This window comes from Dermochelys coriacea, chromosome 2, assembly GCF_009764565.3.
Source record: "Dermochelys coriacea isolate rDerCor1 chromosome 2, rDerCor1.pri.v4, whole genome shotgun sequence".
Lineage (NCBI taxonomy): Eukaryota > Metazoa > Chordata > Testudines > Dermochelyidae > Dermochelys > Dermochelys coriacea.
Window position 1 is genome coordinate 20,034,628 of NC_050069.1, and position 16,973 is coordinate 20,051,600.

Here is a 16,973-nt window from a genome sequence, read left to right on the forward strand (position 1 = left end):
AAAACAAACAAGGCTTAAGCCCCAGGTGGCGGGGCCTGGGTTGGGAGCACCACCTCCACCCTGACCCAACTCAGTAGGCCACCCAGTCTGTCTGGGTTCAGGGTGTGGGGACTCAACCAAAAATTGCAGTGTCACTGCAGAAGAGAGATCTCCCCCTACCATTAGAAAAGGTTGCCACACAGCAGAGGTGCTGGAACAATTTGTATAGTGGGGGTGCTGAGAGCCCTTGAACCAAACTGTAATATAATGGAAACCACTTCAAGCCAGGGGGATGCGGCAGCACCCCCGGTTCCAGCACTTATGCCTCACATCCATTGACTCCATGAGCAGGAAGCAGCTAGCCAAGGAGACACACCACTGTTATGCCTTGCATCAGCAGCACTTCAGGAAGCAAGGCCAAATGGAAGACAGAAATCTGGGGGCACGTGTCCTCCTGCCCCCCCATCCCCATGTGTCACCTCTGGTTGGGGGTCTGCAGGTTTGTCTATTTAAGTTTAGGGGTCCCTGAGAATCACTGCTGTGGGTGATACCAGCACTCAGGTCTCCTGATCTGAGCCTTTCCCCCCTCCCCATTTTCTTGGGCATGCCTGGTTTTCTCTTGAACACAATTTCAGTATCCCTTTAAAGGGCTGGGGTGAACAATATTTTTTAAACACAGGATACTTGTATATAGCACTGCAGCCCATGTGGTACTAGCCATTTTCGACTGTTTAAACCCCTGGCAACAACCATGTATCTATATTCTTTAAAGTCAACGAGGCTGGTCAACCACAAAGCCAAATACAAGCAGCCTTGACTATCTGGAATAGGGATATGGTTCAAGGAATCGAACCCCCGAGTCTGAGATGAAACATCTTATTGTAGAACTTTATATCCTTTCCCAGGTTTGTTCATTCAATTTTACACTTTGTTCACTTTCGCTATTAGGCAATTGTACTGCATGATGTGCAACAAGGAACATGCCAACTGGATCAAAGAGCTGCAGACATTAATCACCAGGGCATATAATCATTTTCAATTGCAAGAAACGTTTAAATGTGATCTGGTACAAACACAAGTGAACTTTATTCAGAAGTTGCCAGAAGAGAAACCAAACAAGCTTGATTAAATATACTTACTTACCTTCTTTTTTAAGTCACTCATTTTCCTTTCTCAACTTATAAATGGATAAGACTGAAATTCTCCAAAGTGGACATTAACTGCAACAGCAAACTTCACGCACTCTTCATTTATAAATATAAATACAGCACTTATGGTAGCACCTTGTATATGCTGATCTCAATGTGTTTTTACAAACAACTGAACCTAATTTAATTGTGGGAAAGGGAGAGATAGGATAACATTTTCAAAAGTGTGTACATCTCATTGACTTTTAATGAGACAAGGTACCTAAATCCCTTTTGAAAATTATATCCAGGCTCCTAGGTCACTTAGACACTTGAAAATTTTACTCAAAGTAACACGGCCAAAGTCACCAAATGAGTCAGTGGAAAAGTCAGGAACAGAAGCCAGGAGTTCTGGCTTTCGTTCCCCTGAGCTATCCACCTTGAAACAAGCGTTTGAGCAGAGCTTAATTTTTGCCAGAGCTACCTCTTCTGTCACGTCAGCCTCCATGCACCATGAGTTAGAGGTCATGTCGTTGAGGGCGAAGCGGCCTGCTCTGCAAAATGGCATCCTCCAGGCAGCGTACTCGGTTTGAGCCCTGGCCCCTCTCTACAAATTAAGCACTGGGTTCATATTAAAAGGCAATGAATATTTATTCGTCTGTGATCTTAGCCTGATCGGATTACACATTATTTATTCCCCAGAAGCACAATTTCACACAGACACAGGGTGAAATCACTCTGGTTTCTATGTATCTGAAACAAGACTTTGTGTTTCTTGTATTAAGGTTAAGGTGTGATCACCACCAGCCTGGGCGTTTGCTCCAGTGGTAACACTGATCTCTCACATCGTGCCAGGAGGAAAACAGCAGCCTTGTTACGTTGTCAAAGAAAGTGGACAAAAAACCAAGACTGCTTCAGCTTTCCTCAATTCTTCGGTCAAGCACCCCTGAGTTAGGAAAAAAGAAATATTTATGCCAAAGGTCAGCCTGTTCCAGGGCAGATTGTTCCAGCTTTGAAGTAGAGAGAGGCAACTAGTGGCACATAAACATACAGCTTGTTACACCTGACAAATTCACACCGATAAGACCCCGTGGTAGAGCTGCTCAGGGACTGTTCACAACCTCACATGACTTCACTTGCCCCTGATGCATACACCCCCACATTCTCCTTGTAGGTCCCTTGCTCAGCTACATCATGACCAAGGCAATCTGTGCAGTATTTCACTGTCCACTGCTTGAGAACAGCCCACTTTTGGGATGCATGTTTCTGAGGGGGTGTGGGATATCTAGAGAGGGGCACGGTTCTGCTGAGACAAACCTGGTATAACCCCATTCATTTCAATAGTACTCTTGGCTTAGGACAGGGAATGTGGTCCAGTGGTTAAGAGCTATCTTAGAATTTGGGAGACATAGGTTCAATTTCTGCTCTGCACCAGACATCCTGGGCAAGCCACTTAGCTTCTCTGTGTCTCAGTTTCCCATGGGGATAATAGCACTGCCCTACCTCACAGGGTGTGGTGGTGAGAAGTGCATTAAAGGCTGTGAAGTGCTCAAAATCTCAGTAACTGGGACCTTCAATGGGCACCAGCCTGAGAGGAGAAGCAGCCCAGAAGCTATCAGGTACAGGAGGGCTAGAACCCTCTCTTGTATCTGCCCTTCAAAGGGTTTATTTGTATCAGGTGGAAAGAAACAAGCAGATATTTCGACCATTCCAGACCTTGGCTAGAGGTGTCCCCAAAGATGATCTTGGAGGCTGAAACATCAGGATAATACTTCCATCTACCTGACAACTGCCAAAAATAAAACATTGCGGGCTATCAGGAAGCGTAAGTGCTGCTTGCCTGTGGTGTGCCAAAGAGACTGAAAAAAGGACTGCTTTGACAAGGACAAGGAAAGGTTGCCAGAGCAGCCACAATAGAGAATGAATCTAGTTCAGTTACAGCAGGGTAAGGGCCAGGACTTGTATAGAATATTACAGATCCTTGTCTACACTATGAGAACTATAATGGCATAGCTACAGCACCACAGCTATGTTGGCACAACCCCATATACACATCCTACAGCGATGGAAAGGTAGGAATACCGCCTCTCCGAGCGATGGTAGCTAGCTGGTAGGAACCCTTCTTCAGTCAACGTAGCTGCCTCTATGCGGGGGTGGGGGTTAGGTTGGAATAGTGATGATGCCGAAGGTTGTGGATTTTTCACATCCCTGAGCAATGAAGCCATGACAACCTGAATTCAAAGCGCAGACCAGGCCTACGTGAGCCAATGGAGAACGAAGCTTAGTTCAGTTACTGCAAGCAAAGTGCCAGGACTTGGGTGAGGCATTATACATATACTCAGACACACTGAAAGGTGCAGGGTGGGTGTGAATTACAGATTTTAGACTGTAAGATTGTCAGTCAGGGCAGGGACAGTTTAATTCTTTTTTTTAACTGTATAGTGCCAAGTACACTGAAGGTGCTAATTAAATAATAATTATGTATCAACACCCTCCTCCCCCTACATTTTAAAAGAACATTATTAAGTTTGAAAAGTCAAGCACTCAAAAGTTAGGAAATGCCGGAGTTAAGGTTGGCAGCGCTTGGCAAATTTCAGCTCGAACAGTAAAACTTAGTCCCTATTTTCACTTGCTGATACCTTTGCTCATAATGGGCAGTGTCAGGCAACAAGCTACCAGCTGCCTATAATACACACCAAAGGCTAGCGTCTCAGCGGGCTTAACTCTATTGACCTAAATGAAGCTATACCAATTTACACCAGCTGAAGATGTGGTCCTATCTATACATCCATCCCCTCAGGATATGTCTACACTGCAAACTAAAGGTGTGATTGTAGCAAATTAGACATACCAAGGTTAGATGTAATCTAACTAGCCTGCATAACAATAGCAGCATACATGTGGTGGCACAGGTATCAGCATGGGCTACCAACTGGAGTACAAGCCCACCAGGGACCCTGGGTACTACTCTGATTGGTAACCCATTTTGAATCTAGATTAAAGCTAACCTGAATATGCCTATCCGTGTCACAGTCACACCTTTCATGTGCAATGTAAACATACCCGCAAGAAAGTAGTATGAGTTGCTATGTAGAAGCTAATGAGATAGCAAATTTGAATGAATTAGGGTTTTCAAAATAGCCCCACTCTTATTAGCACGGAATAATAGAAACCCGAGGAAAGCAAGACCTATTGAGTGACCTTAGTCCATATCCCCTGCCTCCATAGGATGGTTGCCTGCGGTATACGGTCAACTACCTTGGCCTGTCCAGTTCAAAGGGTTCAAATGATGGTGTTTCCACTTGGGGCTGCTGCCAATTCATTCTTTACTGAGATCTGGAAGTGAAGTTAAAGCTGAATTCCAGGGCTGGTCAAAAAGTGGGAATTTAACACTTTTCACTTAATTTTCTGATTTTTCCACAAAACAATTCAAAACAAAAAGTTTTATTTCAATTAAGTAAGAAAAAAAAATTTGTTTAGATTCAAAACAAAAAAAATGACTTATTTTCTCTTATCCGGTTTTGCATTGTTTCATCTTAAAACCGAAAAATTTCAAATGATATGAAAACATTCATGTGGTTCAAAGACTTTCTTTCTCACAATAGCCAAAACATTTTGACAAGAGTTTTGACCGCTCCTACTGAATAGATTTTATCCAGTCAAAAAGAGGATGAAAAAGTATTTTTCCGTTCCCCCAAAGAAACCATATTCTCCTGCAGATGTGGTAGTAACTCACAAAGGCCACGTTACGGAAGGTTTAGAAAACTTCAAATTTGTTCAAGTTAAGAATCACATCCATCAGCCAATGAGACTGAAAAATAACACAAAGTGAATTGTGCTTTGTCTATTCACTCAATTAAAAAAAAAAAGCATAAAATCAAGGTGAGGGAAACAATCACTATGTTTTGTTCAGATTCTGATGAAGTTTTGTTATCATGCATCAGTGCAATCAACTCCCAGCGAGTGTTATATATGGCCTATGTGTGCAAGTTCAGCTCAGTGCTAATGCCAACCTTAGCTATTATAGATGTAGCCTGTTAGCTGGCTGTTCGAATGGGCTTTGAAATAAAATAAATAAATAAATAAATGGTGGGCTCATTCGTTAAGAGTCTTTACTTTAAAAAGGGGCTACCAAGAAGGATGCAGTGGCAACCACACTGCAAAATCTGGTTTATCCATGCCTATCTGGCTGGTTTGTCAAAGGATTCGCATGAAGTAGACATTTGTTATCCAGTCAATGGAATGCCACTTTATACCACTGCACTACATATTCACTCTCACTGATGTTATGCACTGTAGGGAGAATCAGAAGACTTTGAACCAGATCTTTAGCTGGTGTTAAATTTGTGTAGTCAATAGAGCAACACTAATTTACATCAGCTGAGAATCTAGCCTTTAATTTATTTTACTTAGACTCAGGACAGAACCTGATTCTATGGGAGGCTTAGGATGGAGGAAACATAGAAGAGAACAAAAATTGATGTGAAATTTTATTCTGGGTTTCACCACAACCAGTTTGCATGACTTAAACCTTGTCTACACTGGGACAGTTTGCAAAAAATTCCCACCATTACGAGCAGTGCTTCAGTTCCATTGATTTTAGCAGTGTCTGGAGATGGAGCGTAGACAGGCTGCTGCTGGTGTTTTAAGCACTGTGTTGATTAGACCTACCACGAGCTGGGCTCCCAATGTCATTAGTGCCCCTGGAGCCGAACGGTTGTTAGTAACAATGAGAAGCATTTACACAATTTTCCTGACCTAGACAAAGCTGAGGTGGTGGGTGTCAGGGGCAGATGTGCGTATGATGGGGAGTCACGCACGGATCAAGCTCATAGCAATAATTCAACCAAATACATGGATCAAAAATGAGTTTGTGAAAGGAATTCCCTGCTGGTGCTGCCCCTGGCTCCTACAGACCAATGGAAGCTGGTAGGATCATATTCAATTTCCCTGAGGTTTCCAAAGGTAAGAAATAACGTTGCATCTTTTTGAATGTCACCTGGCTTCAGGTAAAGAATGTTGCAACATGTGGGAGAGCCAATTAAAGCCATTTATAACCCAACAGACCTATTAGGTTATTAAAATGCTTAGCAAGATGGAGAGTTTGCTCCTATGCATGTCCCTCAGATAAGAAGTTCGTTGTCAGATTACTCTGGCTGTGATGACCATTCACATTTAAGTGAGTTACCTACATCGACCATTAAAGAGGATTTCACAGTACATCAGCTTTACCACAGTGTTTCCTTTTCCCTGTTGAGATAATTTTCCTCTGTAATTTCTTCAGACAGCTGCCGGACAACCTTGTGTTGCAATGCCTTGAGACCTCAGGAACTGTGTCAGTATTCTGATAGGAGACCGCTGGGGAATACTCAGATTGTGAGAACTGATTAATGTTTCTGCATTCTTTTGAACATGTAAAGCACTAGAAGGGTTTTTATTAGGTGGTTTGTTCCAATAGTTCCTGACTCACAATGGCAGTTAAAGAAGTAGGTGTCAGTGTAGGAAAATTAGAGATGTCACGAATCGTGGAACGCATCAGGTTCACACACGAATCCAGCCTGGCTTGGAGCAAATTGGAATTCTCACTGATCCCTACTCCAAAAAGAAGGTACGATTCCCACACAGCCATTTGACAGTAACTTCTTCCCAAGACAAGGCAACTGCCCGATGCACTTTGGGCCCGATTCTCTGTTTACACAAAGGCCCCTTTACACTGCTCTGCTGTAATTATATTTACACACTTTAAGGGCTTTTTACACTGTCAGAGTGGTGTAAAGGGACCGGAGTGTAAACGAGAGTCAGGCCCTGTGTATTCAAAGAATGCCCAACCAGGTTTAACATCTGTTAATCTTGGTCTCTGGTGCAGACTCCATTTTGAATCTCTGTGTGAATGAAACATATTCTTTATCTGGGTGTTTCTCACCAAGTCAGTTACCCTACTTATGTCACTTAGAATTGCATAACTTTGCTTTTCAATTGATTTACCTAACAACCAACAATTTTATCTGTTTGCAAGTTGAGGCAAGAGTCCGAGCTTCACTCAGTAATGCCATGAAGCAACTTATTCAGGAATCAACTCCCATTTTTATTGAAAGATTCATTGAATATTTGGCATGATAACTTCAACGTGTATCTGATACCCAACTAGTCAGCTATTCACTCTCCAGAGGTTTAAAAAAATGTATGTGTCACCTTCCTAAAAGAGTCTGTCCTTCTTTGATAGCCAAGCTTACTGCTGTAGTAGGGAAACATTAAACTACTCTCAGTCCTCCATCTAACTAGTGAAAACTTTAAGGAACAGCAAAATCAGTTTCTGCAGTAGAGGTTGGATTTTAACTGAAGATCAAACAACATTTTACTAGATACTTTATGGTTACCTAAAAGTGTTCAATGAAGAAATGGGGTTGCCAAAAAGAGGTGTTTTGTTGGGCGGCTTTCACTGTACACTAACAGATATTAACCCAGTATTGCCAATCCCAAGTGATGAGTCAGCCTCCGCAAAAATCACAAGATCATGGGGTTTTAAAAAAATTGGATTGTTTTTACTTGCTTTCTCTTATGGTGGCTTTTAGGATAACTAGCTTTTCTCCGTGACCATGAGGACTAGAAATGTTTTGGGGATTTTTTAAGTGAAATCCGAGATTCTCATATAATCAGCTGACTCCAAGAGCTGGGGCTTTAAAAAAGACAACAAATATTGTGAGACTTGTGATAAAAATCACCAGAGTTGGTGTGACAGAGAGCTGGGAACCAGCAACTGAACCAGCAGCCTGATCACATAAACACCAATTCATTGCCTCCCCACCTCCCCGGGTGGACCTGACTGTGCCTTAATTAGCAGAGCAGAGTAGGCTAAGGTGGACTAACGACCTAGCCCATTAACGAGAGGGTAGAAGGCAGCACAGGAAGGACGTACTGGAGAGGCTAATGGAGCCAGAAACAAGAAGAATCCCTGGGTGAAGAGATCTCTTCCCTCTCCTCGGCATAGGAGGAACTGAGGGTGTAAATGGTGTGGCGTCTGCCTGGTTAAAGGTGGGGAGCAGAGCAATGTAAATAAACTACACCGTGATGTTTAACAACGGATGGTCTCTGAACAGTCTGTGTACAGAAAGCAGAAGACAGGAGCTGGACCTTGCCCTGTCACAGCTGGCAAAACTGTTTACCTCAGGCTAGTGTTTACCCTGATCCGCTAACATGTTAAAACTACACTAGGATTGGAACACATTAGCTAACTTGTTAAAAACACACCTCTTTTCCTCATGTAAACAGGGCCTCTAAGTGTAATTTAAAAGTTGCAGTGTGGGCAAGCCCCACAATGCATATTCTAATTCCAGAGGGTTGGGTCTATTAACTCAGTGGGGCACAGGATTCGAGATCACTGGTTGAACTGGTAGCATGGCAAAGGATGGGGGTGGGTGTCATTTTCCAGGTCATTAGGTGCACATGCAAGGGATCAGGAGCTGTGATTAGACAGAGCTCATTTCTGTGCATGGTTCTACTTGTGACCTTCGTTTTTACTTCTGGCTGCACAGAAAGCCAGAGTAAAGGATAGGAAGACACATCAGTTTTAGCTTTATTCTCTGAAATTACTCCATTGCTCTGGACTTTCTTGAATTTTCTTATTGCCACAAGCCACTCTGTGGCAATGGAGTTTGTTTTGCTCAGGGAGTTTTTATACAGGCAAGTAACTAAAGCCTCTCTCCCTTGCCTTTCTAGCTTCCTGTGGCTCTGGGTTTGGCAGTCTGTGTGTGGAGTTTGTGGCCAGTAACAAGGGTATATTTGCTTGCTTATGAGCCTGTCTCCCCTCTTTGCTATACTGCAATAACACAGCCTTCAGTTCCCACATGGAGAAAAGCAGACACAGTTGTTGGTTACACTGTGGCCATCAACTGATCCTTAGATTTGTTTGGAATCACGGCTGGCGTCAGGCAGCTACAATTCCTGTGGTCATGGGAGGCCCCTAAAAATCAAGGTGGAATTTGCTTTTAGCTATCAATACTGAAATTTACATAACAGGCCTGATTTTCACTGCGCCCTAGCCAACAAGACAATCCAAAGGCCCCAGTTCATTTGGGGGTATCAAGAATGGAAGACAGAACAGAGTGGACTAGTTTTGTGGGCCCATCCCTCCAAGGCAAACCTCTCTGGAAGCTCCAAAATTTGACCATGCTCAGAATATGAATCGCAGATTTTCCGGCCATTAAGATCACCTCGTCTGACCTCTTGCATGATAGAAGTCATAGAATTCCTTCACTGATCCCAATACTCTGTGGCTGAAGCAGAAATTGCTGTTAGAACAGTCTCCAATCTTGATTTAAAGACTTCAAATGATTGAACAAGGTGCAATTATTTCCTGTTCTGTAAAAACTTCTGGTTATTCCATTGGTTTCCAATACCCTTTTTTATTTTTTTGGTGTGCAACTTGCACTTATGCTTCCTCTGTCCATACAGGCACTCTATCTATTTTTACCCTTTTAGAAAACACACACACAGAGAATGGAGATTTTCAAGCAACAAGTATCAGACAAGGACATGTCAATACAAAGATAACAGAGTATCTCCAAGTAACCTTTTGTTATATCCATACAATTGAAATCTGAGAGTAAAATGCAATTCAAGGTTCACTTGTTTTGCCCAGTAGATAAAACTCTGGAGAGATTATCTTGGTTAGAAACAACAACTCTGCAAACAGCAACCACATATATAGTTATTGGAATATTAAAAGCTTTTTCTAGTGCTTTTCCGAAGTATGACAGTTCCACACTCATAAACACTTCCAGCATAGAGACCTTGAAAGGCCAAAACACCCACTTCAAAATCATTCTTCATAAGCTGTGCTGAGTAGAAAAAAAAAAAACTCTCCACAGCCCATGCCTGTCCAGCCTTTGATTCTTAGAAAGGGAAAGACCTGCATGCCCCATCAGCACTGCGACCTTTAATGGCAAGTCCAATCACAGCAACTTGAAAACAAACCCAATGTGGTAAGTGTCTATAGGAGGCTGAAAGATTAAACTCCCCGATATGATCAAAATGTATGTTGAGCATCCAACGGATGTGATTTCTTTTCTCTTTAAAACTTTTTAAACTGATGGTCAAAGTTCTCTCGATCCACAGACCTACAGCCAGGGCAAGTGTAGAGCAAATTCCCCCATCTCTATGTTGCTGCACCCACATGCCTCATCTGTAGGGGTGGGGTGGGAATTCAAGTTTCCATGGGTTAATGTCTCTTCCTTGCGTTCCCCTTTTTTGAGCACGTGATAGCCAGTCACGTTTAATAAAATAAAAAGAAACCAGAGAGTTAATTCCTACAGAACATTTCTTTTATTGCTGCTTTCAGGCAGAGACTGCCTGGCCCTCCATTTCCCACCCCACAATCTGTGTCTGCACTCACTGCTAGGACTTAGCCAGACTTCATCGTGGAGAGGAAAGTTTTTTTGTAGGAGTGGGTGGGTGAGATTCTGTGGCCTGCGCTGTGCAGGAGGTCGGACTAGATGATCAGAATGGTCCCTTCTGACCTTAGTATCTATGAATCTATGAAATTGGGAAGACAATTATTAGTCTGAGACACAAAGAAGTTCTATGTACTCCATCATACTCCTTGGAAGGGAAGGATGGTCCAGGGGACTTGGGAGCCTCAGCTTCAGTTCCCTGCTCCACCACAGACTTCCTGTGTGACCTTGGACAAGCCTCAGTCTTCCCATCTGTAAAATGGGGACACTAGCACTTCCCCACCTCATAGAGGCTTTGTGAAGTACTCAAATACTACGTGATGGAGGCCATATAAGAGAGGTTACCCCAGCCTGTGGGACAGACACCCACATAGTACCCCTTTCCTACTTGCACCAGACAACAAGGTCTATTAGGCCTGGTTTACACACAAAGTTGCACACATATAATTACAGATATGTTTTTTAACAGGTGCAACTTTGCGTTGGGACACTCCTAAGTTTATTTAAACCTGGCTAAATGCAAGCTAACCTGATACAACCCATTTGAAGCTAACATAAGCGTGTCAATGCCGGGGGTTGCACCAGTTTTACTCAATTGGTTTTTAAACAGATTTAAGTTAAACAAGTGTAACTTGTGTGTGTAGACAGGCGGTTAGTTCTACGGGCTCTTCTGCAAGAGCCCTGCTTCAGGGGCCAGGCAAATTGTCCCAGCTAAAGCTGTGGATGAGTACTTCACTCAAGCCAAGTCTACACCCAGTTTTTGAACAGGTATAACTATGTCGGTGAGTGGTGGGATTTATTTTTAAGCAATTTGTTACAGTACAACTCCTAGCATGGATAGCAAAGATGCTGGATGCCATTATAACCGCATCCCCACTACAGGGATTAATAGTTCATACCGGGATAGTAAAATCAGCACCACTTTTTGAGCATAAACAAAGCCTAAGGCACCATGTCTTTGAATGTTCTGAGAAACCAAGAGTTAGAGCACCACCAAGAGTTAAAATCTCAATGTGGGTCACATTCTTCACCCAGAACAGTCATTCACCCCCATGCAAAATGAGTGCCCAGGACAGCACAAAGTCCAAGACAATGAGGAATCAAGCGCTGTGCATTAAAGTAGAATTCTACCCGCTAGGCATATAATCATAACACCTCTTCCATTACTGACACAGGAATAATTTTGTAGCTCTCACTTTTCCCCATTTAAAGCTATTTGGTTTCTGCTATTTCGTTCAGCTGGGGCAGTGAAACTGGCTTTCATTTTCTGTTTTCCATGATCCAGCACAATATTCCCGTCATGTCATTTGGCACCAGCATGAGCATCATTTGGAGTGGAAAAGCAGGGACCAGTGAGCTACACTGAAAGACTGTGGATAAAGAGAACTGGCTTGAAACTAACAAATACACTGCAAAAACCAGAGACTGCTCATCCTTGACAGGAAGAGTCATGGCATGTCTGGAATGTGTCAAACCACAGAGAAACCATTTCTGTTGATATTAGTTTTTGTGAAATCCTCCCTCTCTCTCTCTCTCTCTCTCTTTTTTTTTTTTAAACAAAAACTAACGTTCTAGGCCTCAGCTACTCGGCACTGTCTCTTTAAGATTGTCTTTTGCTTTGAAATGCAACTTATCAGTTGACCCCCAGATACATTTGTGTATTTGACTGTTGCATCCTTTTTCTTTGAACTCCCAGACCGATAAATGCACAACCCCCCACAACTGGCCAACCCGGTTTCCTCTCCCGTGTTCTTTGTTCCCAGGTTCTGGGAAGATAAAAGCCCTAACAGGCTTGCTGCCCTACCTACCCCACTCTGACTGATAATTCTACACTAAAAAACAATTATCAAACTTTGCCAGAGCAACCTCAGTGTGATTGGACCATGCCCAGAGTACAGTATATTTTTCAATACTCATTAGAACATTCTCTAAGTCTTGGAGTCCTGATATTATCCTGCCATATCCTGTGTTATCCTTTGGCCTTGTCCAAGCCAGTCCTTTTGCCCTAAAATTTCCCACTGTTGCTACCATGAGCACAGTGGCACCACTGGCAGCAACGATGGAGTGCTGGTTTGTAGGCAGTGCTCTAGTGGCTACCAGCATTTTAGACACCACTTGGTCTAGCCTTGCTCCGAGCAGCATTAGATGACCTGGTGGTTGATATGCCAGTGGCTGGTCCAGTTGGCACTCCCATCCAGACCTGCAGTGGGTGAAATGTTGGCGGGGAAAAGACACTACAGACAGCCTTGGATCCACTTGTTTGCTGCAAGAGTTTCACAAAGGAATGTAAGGAAGACGCTGTGTGTATTAGGCCTTGTCTCCCCACAAACTTGCACTGGCTTAGTTAAACCCAGACAAACCCTTACACGGGCACTCTCTCATATTTCAGTGGAAGTGTCATCTTGTAGCTCAGCTCCTCATCACCTTAAACTAAGCCACTCCAACACAAGAGAGAATTTGCACAGGTTTAGCTACATAGGATTAAGGCCACACTTCTAGTTCAACTGCAACTCTGAGGAGACGAGCTCTAGGGGTCCAAAAGGAAAGGTGGGAATGAACAGAACCGGTAATCATCAAGTGATCCATCCCGTCGCCTATTCCCATCTTCTGGCAAACAGAGGCTAGGGATACCATCCCTGCCCATCCTGGCTAATAGCCATTGATGAACCTGTCCTCCATGAATTTATCTAGTTCTTTTTTGAACCTTGTTATAGTCTTGGCCTTCACATCATCATTTGGCAAGGAGCTCCACAGGTTGCACAGAAGATCCATTAATTGGAATTTCCAACATTTTAGATTCTTCATCGTGGGTTTCCTTTGCCATGGGAATAATAAGTACCATAAATCATAGGTAAAAAGGTTCTGAGAATTGCTCAAAGAGCCAGAATACAAGTCCCGAGTGTAGGACAGAAGACAAAAATAGTTATCTGAACCATGCTCCAGTTAGTGCTAGAAAGGAATGCCCCAAATGGTCTTTGGTTCTCCATATGACTGTTTCTGCTGCTGCTACCTTAATTTGCATATAAAAATTCTAGCTGGAGGTAATGGCTGTCTCGGAAAAAAGGTGAGACTTTTTTTGGCTGTCAGTGGTGGAACGAGTTTCACTGCTGTATAATGTGGCAAAAATCCTCTCCTCATTGAAGCAATATATTGCAGTACATTAAAAGCCTTCATTATTCCCAATGCCTTGCTCAGTGTTCCTTGGGCATCAGCATATGATGCAAGTCCTCAAAGAATTCCCAGCATCTGGAAGCCTGAAACTGAATGGAAAATGATCAGGTGAGTAAATTTGCTGTCAAAATGCAACATTAATAAACAAGACACAAAATTAGCAGGCAGGGGGTAGAATATTAAAAAGGGACACTGCACCAACTTGAAAAGAAGCTTTTGGGCCTGCTACAATTACAAGCAACAGCTATGATTTTTGTAATAGAAAACTTAGTAAAAGCCATTTTTTTTCCTACTTTTTCAATTTGTTCATTTGACAGCAGTTTGTGTGTAGTCGGTTTCACTGTTTCCCCCTGCATGTCAGTTTCCCATTTGCTGGAGGGAGGGAGGGAGGGAGAAGTGGGGGAATGGGACCTTATAAAACATTAACAGAGAAGCAGAACAACCCTTAAACAATTTTTAAAGGTTTGGGGTTTTGTTTTGTTTTTAAAAATACAGGCCATACAATTTAAAAGGCTGCTTTACCAGAAACAAATTTCTTGAAATTAGGGAAATTTAAAAATTGATTCATTTCCCAAAGCTCTTGGATCTAAAAAATTCAAGTTGACAGCATCCCCTTTAAACTCTAACCCTTTAGATTGCAGAATCTAACAGCATAAACACAGTAATCAGTTCAATACTGTGTATCTGGCTTCATGGAAATAAACGTCTTCTCCAGCGGTGAGCATAGTATGAATGCTTTGCACCTTTTATCTAAAGAACTCAGCAAACTTAATGACCATTAACACTTACAAACTCACAATGCAGTACAGTAGTGAGTAGAATACCTGGTTTACAGATGAGTAACTGCGGCGGAGATTGAGGGATGATACTAATCAGCGGACCACACTTCCTCTTTAATCCAGAACTCAGTTAATCACATTATCTTTCAGGGCCTGATCCTTCTCCCTTTGAAGTCCAGGGGAATTTGGCCACTGACTTAATTGGGAGCAAGACCAGGCTATTAACAAGCTGCTACTGCCACTAGACTTCTCTTCTTCAGAGTCCAGTCTACTGACACAAGAGAAGGACATAGGCACAGACCAATGTCACAGCTGAACAGGTCATCTAGACCGGCATTTCAGCTCCAACAGTGGTTGAAGCCAGAGGCTTCAGAGGAGAGTATGAAAATCACACAGCGCACGCAATGTGAAGTGGCTTACAAGGGAGAGGAAAAAAACCTGCATCTGAAATCCACACTCCAGGGCCATTTGTGGAGACAACTCTTTGGTACTACTGACAGTGAATCTGATGACATTAAAGCTCCGTTTCTTGTTCCCATTCCCCTATCCTCTGTCTACTCAACTGGCTGTCCTTACACCATGAGCTCCTCAGGGCAGAGGCTGGATTCCCTTCTGGAAGGCACCTATCACACTGCCATAAACAACCAACCAACTGCCTGCAACCATTAGGAAAGTGCCCTTTAACACCACCGGAAAGCAGTGGAGATTTTTTTGGATGGACAGTGAGAACATATTAAAGTTTTGAAGCTTTCAGACAGGTCAGGAAATGCCATAACGGCCCATCTATACTATGTACAGTAACAGCGTCAGGGGACAATCACCCACCCCTCCCACTGTTGTGTTTGCACTGTGGGTGGTGCACCCAAGTCACACCCCCGTGGCAGTGAATTCTATGAAAACATAACAAGGGTAACATTTTAAGAATGTTTTACCCCCCAACTATATAGATTGCCAAACAGAAAACAGGGTGAACACGTTGAAAGCAGTGCAGTACCCCTACTGACTTGCAGGTGTGGTCTCTTCATGGTCCTCTCCCCATTCCTTATACTGAAAAAATGCTTGAGCACACTTCCACTCCGATCAAAATAATGTGATTATGTGGCTGAGACAGGAAATGATCAACAGTCACTCCTAAAAGGATGGAAATTAGCAAGATTTTTTTTTTAGTCATTGCAAGGTAGTTACTTTTTAAAGGAATCTGTACAATGACCCAATCGCCACATGAATCGGAGGAGAATGTAAAACGAGAATTATCGATCTATCCAAGGTCGCACCGCAGGTTAGCGGTAGAGGTGGGAACAGAATCCAGGTCTGCTGACTCACACCGCCTCCCTCTTTTCAGTTTGTGATGGCCAGGGTTACAAATCAGGAGAGCATACTGAGGGATACAATTAACCCTTGTAACACTGAACGTAACCCGTATTTCTCCTCTTAGGCCAAACCCCGAAAGTTTCCCATTCTCCCCAGCCCCCCAGGAGTGGATCATGACCAACTAACAAGTTTTTAAAGGGGTTAAAATGTGTCTACAGCAGGAAGAGAGGCCATGTTTGAAAACATGCTAGCTAACACATTTTCAAACATGGCTTGTTTTCCTAGACTTCACCTCCACTTGAAAGTTATTTCAGCGTAGCTATGTCTATCGGGAGTGTGAAAAAACTACACTCCTCAGCAACCCAACAAAACCCTCCGCATAGACACAGCTAAGTCAACCGAAGAATGTTTCCGTTGCCCAAGGAAGTGGTGTTCCTACAATTTCTTTTGTCAGTGTTGGATGCAGCTACGCTCTGGAGCTACGCTGGCATAGCTAAGCCAGTACAGTCTCTGTAGCACAGTCATCTCCTGAGTTGGCACAGGACTTTTCCCAGGATTCGTAGGACTTGTCTACACAAAGATTTTGCACCTCTAACAGCATTAGCAGGAGTGTTTTATGTAAGACACAGGAGGTAACTGTCCTGCTCTACTTGGCACTGGTGAGGCCTCAACTGGAATACTGTGTCCAGTTCTGGGCACCACAATTTAGGAAGGATTTGGACAAATTGGAAAGAGTCCAGAGGAGAGAAACAAAAGTGATAAAAGATTTAGAAAACATGATTTATGAGGAAAGGTTGAAAAAACTGGGAATGTTTAGTCTTGAGAAAAGATGACCGGGGGGGGGAGGGGAGAGGAAGAGAAGAGAGAGACACACGTGATAACCATCTTCCAAACTGGATAAATTCATGGAGGACAGGTCCATCAATAGCTATTAGCCAGGATGGGCAGAAATGCAAAACCATGCTCTGAAGCTTCCCTAACTCTGTTTGCCAGAAACTAGGAATGAGTGACAGGGGTGGATCACTTGACGATTACCTGTTCTGTTCATTCCCTCTGGGGCACCTGGCATTGGCCGCTGTTGGAAGACAGGATACCGGGCTAGAGGGACCATTGGTCTGACCCAGTATGGCCTTTCTTATGTTCAGGGCTGTTATAAA

The 16,973-nt window shown here is 43.2% G+C and overlaps 1 long non-coding RNA gene across 2 annotated transcripts in view; it reads right to left on the bottom strand.

Annotated features, from left to right (window-relative positions):
- Positions 1–1,041: 1,041 nt before the first annotated feature.
- LOC119851052 overlaps positions 1,042–16,973 on the bottom strand; it is a 68,048-nt gene continuing 52,116 nt past the window's right edge. The window contains exons 1-2 of one of the 2 annotated variants that reach the window (XR_006278651.1): positions 15,510–16,466; positions 1,042–13,815 (exon numbers count right to left, since the gene is read on the bottom strand). This is a non-coding gene — a long non-coding RNA (uncharacterized LOC119851052). Of the gene's footprint in view, positions 13,816–15,509; positions 16,467–16,973 lie in introns of those variants that run through there. The other variant, XR_006278650.1, reaches the window with a different exon arrangement.